Source organism: Oratosquilla oratoria, unplaced genomic scaffold (genome assembly GCF_046742065.1).
Source record: "Oratosquilla oratoria isolate Oo_2021 unplaced genomic scaffold, ASM4674206v1 SCAFFOLD54, whole genome shotgun sequence".
NCBI lineage: Eukaryota > Metazoa > Arthropoda > Malacostraca > Stomatopoda > Squillidae > Oratosquilla > Oratosquilla oratoria.
The window spans coordinates 2,018,329-2,025,828 of record NW_027467718.1 but is presented as its reverse complement, the minus strand read 5'-3'; the positions used below and the strand labels follow the sequence as shown (position 1 = coordinate 2,025,828).

Below are 7,500 nucleotides of genomic sequence, written 5' to 3'. Positions count from 1 at the left end.
CACGGTCATGGTAATAGATAAAAAGGCAACACGTGTGGAGGACATTTGAATATAGTTTTCTGTATTGATTTTTCAACTCCCGATATAGCTTACAGGATGATACACCACAAGCTGGAACCATGAACAAAATAAAGACGATAGGTATGAATGATGGGGAATAAAGAATCAGACCTGACGTGTGTAAGCTCCTTCGGTGTATAAATATTGTCCAGTAATGTTACGTTTCTGATAGTTATTATGTGAGTACACGCATGCGCACACGCATGTAAATACCAAGAAAGGATATAACGAGAGGTTGAGGTCGAAAAGAAATGAAAATACACCGAGGAAATTAATGAAAGAACTTCAAAAGAAATTGAAAGATGGAAAGTCATAGAAATATTCAACAAGATGTGAAATATTTATTCTTTCAAGGTTTTGTGGGCTGTAATCATTCCCACCATTTCTTTATTTTGCTCTTAATAATTTTACTTTGAAGAAATTATGCAAAATAAAAATTGGTTGGAAAGAAATAGCAACGTTATTCAGTTTTAAGATGATTAATAAGATTTGCACATCGCTCTCTTGAGGGTGCCATGTTTGTCGTATTTTAAATTTGCGGATGGTAATAATTTTCACCAAATAGTTTTGCTTTTACGTTTGTTTTTTCCATTCTATCGTCTTAAGTTCAAAACATTATCGAACATTAGTTATTTTCCCTCAATATAGAACAGTTTTGATGTGAAAGGTCACATTCCTTTGTTTTAGTTTTACAAATGTTGGCAAATTGTTTCCAAATGTCGACATTTTTTTTCGAGATGGCTTCTGTCTGTGGCAGTTGTGGTCCTGTACCTTTCAAAATTGTTTCGCGTTGGCACAAAAAAAAAAAAAAAAACGATACTAGCCTTGAATTATTATCAAAGACGGAATATCTCCTAAAATAGTTTGAAGGACAGGAAATTCTTATTTATTTCTATCCAAGCTCTCTCAGGCACAGTCTTATCGACTCGCTTCCCTCACTCCCACGTGACCGCGAAATCGACGACCATATTTCTTTTGTATAAGACAATCTTCTGAGTCAGCGTCATGTTAGGTTAAGTAATATTTGTTTAGCTTATTACACCCTAAAAATAAACCTTTTCTAATTTTCTAGATATCTTCAAAATTGGTGTGCACTCCGTAGATTTATGTACATAAAAATCTTACTGTTTTTAAAATTCAATAAGTATATTGTTATTAGTTTCCAACTATTCGTTATTGAGAAATATATAAACAGAAAATTTATAGGAGAAAAATATATAAATCATGAACGTAATTACCTTGCAAAACCTTACATATACCTAATATTTTCAGTTTTGATTAAAAAAATGGAATGAAGGTTATGAAACATATAGAAATATATAAAATCAAAGATTGCTCATAATGCAAATATAGAATTCATTAAATATCTCACAAAACAGGTAATAAATGAAATAGAAAAGGCAGAAAGAAAGATGGGAAGAAACATGGAAAAAGCAGACGAAGTGTGAGAGTGAAAGAATAGCAATAATAATAATAATAATAATAATAATAATGATAATAATATTAACAATAATAATAATAATAATAATAATAATAATAATAATAATAATAATAATAATAATATTAATAATAATAATAATAATAACAACAACAACAATTAATAATAATAATAATAATAATAATAATAATAATAATAATAATAATAAATGTTAATATAATGATAATAATAATAATAATAATAATAATAATAATAATAATAATAATAATAATAATAATAATAATAATAATAATAATAATAATAATAATAATAATAATAATAATAATAATAATAACAATAATAATAATAATAATAATAATAATACATACATACATACATATACCAAGGCTTTTTCCCCCTTCCAAGGGAGGTAGCCAAAAAGGGAAAGGCATAAAAACACTCCCACCCATTTCATCCCTAGATACACTCCACACCCCTCCCACCCTCCCTCTCATCTGAGCACCTCCTGGATGACGGGTCATCCCTGCACCCTGCCCACCGCCCTGGGTCAGAAGCAGTGTCGCAAGACACAGTACATCCACAGCAAGGCCGCTTCATTTAATCGGCGACCCCCCCTCTCCGTCCCCCTCTGCATATAAGGCGAGGACGGGGAGAAATCCCTTCGGGCTGCGTCAAAATTTACTCACACATACTACCCCGGCCCCCACCCCCCCGCCTATTCCTCCTCATGCAGTCACAACATCATCCATATACAACCATTCTCTACTCACCTCTGTCTTCCGTCCTCTCCCTTCCTTCCTCAACAGACATTCCCCTCTTCCCCAAAGCCCCCTTCACCCCATCCATCCACCTCATCCTAGGACGTCCCCTCATGTTCACTCCCTCCACATCTGCCTTCCATACCTCTTTTACTAGTCTTTCTTCACTCATTCTTTCCATGTGTCCAAACCATCCTAATATTCTTTCATCAACCCTATCTCCCAAATCCTTTTTCACCCCTGTTCTCCTCCTCACCTCCTCATTTCTCACTCTATCCAGCCTAGTAACCCCCACCATACTTCTCAGACACCTCATCTCAAACACATTCAAACTCCTTCTCTCTTCTTCTCTTATATTCCACGTTTCTGCCCCATACAGTGCTGTTGGCACAATCACTCCTTCATACAGTCTCCTCTTCGCATCCATTCCCAAATGTCTATTCCTCATTACACTCTTTAAACCACCAAGGCATTTACTCGCTTCTCTCAATCTACATTCTACCTCCACCTTCACTCCACCTTTTCCTGCTACACTTGCACCCAAGTATTTAAAACTATCCACTTCCTCCAGTCGCTCTCCCTTAATGTTCACTTCCAGTCTACTGCCACTTTCACCCCTTGTACATCTCATCACCTTACTTTTACCCACATTTATCTTTAGCTTTCTTCTATCACATACTCTCCCAAACTCTGCCACCAGCTTCCTCAATCCCTCCTCTGACCCTGCCACAAGCGCAGTGTCGTCCGCAAACAACAGCTGGCTCACCTCCCACTTTTCTCCATTTTCTTTAACCATCTCCAATCCCTGACCCACTACCCTAGCATTCACCTCTCGCACCACCCCATCCATGTATAAGTTGAACAGCCAGGGCGACATAACGCATCCTTGACAAAGTCCCACCTTTACTTCAAACCACTCACTCTCTCCATTTCTAATCCTGACACATGCTCTACTACTCTCATAAAAACTCTTGACAGCTCCCAAAAGCTTTCCTCCTATCCCATAAATCTGCATAACCTCCCACAGTGCCTTTCTGTCTACCCTATCATAAGCCTTTTCCAGATCCATAAAAGCCCAAAAAACATCCTTCCCCTTTCCTATAGCTTTCTCACATATCTGTCTTACCACAAAGATCTGATCTACACAACCTCTACCTGTCCTAAATCCACACTGTTCCTCACCAATTACTCCTTCTGTTCCTCTCCTAATCCTCTCAATTAAGATCCTCCCATAAGCCTTCCCTACTACACTTAACAGGCTAATCCCTCTGAAACTACTACATTCACACTTGTCCCCTATTCCCTTGTAAAGAGGAACTATACAGGCACTTCTCCAGTCCTCCGGTACTCTACCCTCTCTCCAGCAAACATTAAATAACCTCACCAACCAGTCCACCATCACTGAACCTCCCTTTTTCAGACATTCTGCATGGCATCCATCCAGACCAGGTGCCTTACCTACTTTCATCATCTTTACAACTGCCTTCACCTCATCCTTCCCTATTTCTCCTCCATTCTCCTCACTCATCACTCTCATTTTCTTCGCATTTCCCACTGCAACTATCTTTCCTTCCCTATCCTCCTTCACATTTAGCAACTCCCTAAAATATTCTGCCCATCTTCCCCTTACTGCCAATAATAATAATAATAATAATAATAATAATAATAATATAATAGTAATAATAATAATAATAATAATAATAATAATAATAATAATAATAATAATAATAATAATAATAATAATAATAATAATAATAATATAATAATAATAATAATAATAATAATATAATAATAATAATAATATAATAATAGTAATAATAATAATAATAATAATAATAATAATAATAATGATAATAGAGACATGTGATAGGAGGAGAAACAGAGAAATAGGAGATAAATATTGATTACCTTAAGCACAAAGAGGCAAGCAAGAAAAAAAAAAAAAAAACTACGATGAAGAAAAAAAAAATACTCCAAAGTGGGATATTGTGAAGAACTACATCATTTTTCCGAACAAAACAATATGAAAACTTCCAGGAAATGCACAACAAAGGAACAAAACAATATATACTAATGGTCAAAGAGATTCTTTACAGGGTGCATTACAGCTTCAACGGAAAATATGTATATATATATATATATATATATATATATGTGTGTGTGTGTGTGTGTGTGTGTGTGTGTGTGTGTGTGTGTGTGTGTGTGTGTGTGTGTGTGTGTGTGTGTGTGTGTGTGTGTGTGTGTGTGTGTGTGTGTGTGTGTGTGTGTGTGTGTGTGTGCGTGCGTGTTTGTCGTGATCCTTGATTTCGAATAAATGTAAGTATAAGTCAGTGGCAGCTGTGGCCAAGATGATTAGAGCAACAAGGAACACGAACAAACGTATGTACATGTAATTACTACTTTACATTTGGTGGTGAATAAGACTAATATTTCCTAAATATGTGACTTATATTATCATGTGATATTATTCATTTAAATTCAAAATAGGTAATGAATGACTGTGATGGTATTGGGTGTGAGGGTGTGGGAGGCTGGACTTAATTAATTGATACAGACCTCTGATTTGCGAGGAAGCTTTAAGGTTCACGACACACCAACTTGAGTCTAGAATAGACTATTTAACGTTAAACTGGATAATTTGAATTTCCAGATAGGACTGAACTTGACTCTCTGGTAACTTCTCAAGAATATCATAGAAGACTGAAATTTACACTCTTGCTGGCTTCTCCTACAACTAATCATGATTGGCTCCAAATCTTTCTGTATACTAAAAAATGGCCAATGGGAACACATGCCTTTTCGTAAACATCTTATCACGTGTCCATTACAGAAAGGCAACTTCAACAAGACAGCATATGGCTCGAGAATGTTTTTACTCGAGAAGGACTCTGTGTGCGAGGCGTCATGCCCAGCGCGCGATGCGATGACGAAAACTAGTATCGACTAGTATCACTGTCTAGTATCAACTAGTGTCAACTAGTGGTGATGGTGGTGTCGTCAAACTAATCACCACATAGCCCCCTTCCGAAGAAGCGTGTGTCCCCACACGCCACGACAAATGTCACAGCCTTCAACGACCCAGCACACACAACACAAAACAAGACTGAAGGAGGGGAAAAAACTCTAGGGGCCTCGAATTAAGAGAGAATAGAAGTCCACAAAGTGGAAATCAACCGGCCATGGCAACGATGGGCCCAGAGTGGAAAAAACCTCCGACACAATACATATAATTATCTTTAAGACAAAACGTATATATAAAAGTACGTATATAAAAATGAAATATTTTTTTTTATGTCTATGCAGGTCCAAATCTTCACAGTGTCAATAGTATGGAAGATGCATCCCCGAGGCGACAAAGACAGGGCCTCAGGTGGAGTCCAAGTATCCTTGAGGTGACAGAGACAGGGCCTCGTCCAAGGCGTAGGCCAAGGTAGAATAGCGTGGGTGCTTTCCCACAAACCGCTGCGTATCTGCAAAACAGTCTCAGAGGCAACACAATCGTCCAAATAATCGTTGTGGAAAGAACGATATGTAATTTGTCTGTCCGTCTTAGGACGTGAAGAATAAAATCGCGGCGCACAGGTCTCAAGTCTAATAATGTCACTCCCAACACCCTAGCCATTTTGCAAAAAACAGGTTTGATTCAATCAGTTGGTATACTCATCCCATATAACAGGTTAACGGTGTCCATAAGATTTCAATCGCGGCAGTGTGAGCGAAGATTTGCATCAGATGGCCCTTGCATATCATTTCACATGTTTTTTGTTATTATTGTTCTTTATTTAGAATAATCTATATTGTGTAATGCTTGCAATATTTGATCAGATGTACGGCGTTCGAATAACGCACGGAAATTTTATCATGTGTCAATGGATGAACGGCACTTTAACATGAGACAATTAGTTTTTTTTCAAATATTGTCTTGGGTTTTGCAATAGCAAGACGTAGACCTTTCCAATTTCTTTGATTTAAACCATGGTCACGAAACGTGGAAAGAATCCAAATTATGACACGATATACCGTAATGACATGCAATCACTGGTGTAGTAATGACATAAGTTGATCACTCACGGTCACGGCTGACATATGCAGAAATTGAGATAATCTGTTTAATCCAATTTTATGTAATATGGATAGAGCTCTTCAATGTTTGTCTAATAGGTTCCTGTATTAATCCTGTAAGTCAAATTGAAAATGATGTTAGACATACAGTGCACCGCTTCACAATTTCGTTTACATTGGAATTCATATATGTGAATACGCAAACTACTTAAGTTAAACATTACATTTCATCCATAGCCGAAGAGAGGGGATGCAATGTGCAAGAAGAAACTGATTCCTTTAGATACAATAATTTTGTACTATAAGCATTAGTGCTAATGATATGTAGAACATCATCCAATACATCAATACCCTCATCACTGGGAACTTATATTATTTCCGCGAAAGCACCGCTTGATATTCTCACTTTTAATGGGAGCTCAATTTTTCATTTTTTCTATGTGTCCAAATCTCTATTTAAATATATATATATATATATATATATATATATATATATATATATATATATATATATATATATATATTGTATGTCCATTTTATATAATTTGATTTCAACACGGTATGCACTAGACTGACATGCATAGGTTTATTGCTGACCGTAACTGTCGTTGCTGCATAGAAATCAGTCACCTACGGTTCTCTTTAGGACACAATCAATTTAATTTGCCACTAACAAGTGTTGAAGATGTTTCATATAATCTTTCTTTTGGCAGGAACTGTAGCTGTCCACCTTGAGGGAATGTCTATCTCAATAGCTGTTGAAATCTAGAAAACTGGAATGTAACAGAGAACTCAAATTTTTGTATAATCACACAAATCTCATTTACAGGGAAAACCTGTTTGTCCTCCTTATTTATTTACGGGGCTTTAATTTACCGAGGATTTAACATCAACTTTGTTGAATTCTTAACACGCGAAAATTCCTCTCACCAATGTAGTTATAAAATTGTACTTATATTTTTTCTTTTAACTGAGGGGTTAGCTCAAATTCGCGTGATTTAAATATTCCACGGCATATTTTTAGTTCTTGGGATTTTTTTTTTTTTTTTTTTTTTTTTTTGTATAATGAAGAATGATTTAATTTGTACTATTTTACTCACATGAAGGGCTGTCTCCATTGAGGGAATGTTGCTTCCTCATTAATTTGTATAATGTATAATTACTTTCGACGAGGGAAATGTT

The 7,500-nt window shown here is 36.1% G+C and overlaps 1 protein-coding gene across 1 annotated transcript in view; it reads right to left on the bottom strand.

Moving 5' to 3' along the window:
• LOC143023656 (uncharacterized) overlaps nucleotides 1-7,500 on the bottom strand; it is a 40,211-nt gene that overhangs the window by 28,641 nt on the left and 4,070 nt on the right. The gene's annotated exons all lie outside the window — the stretch shown is intronic.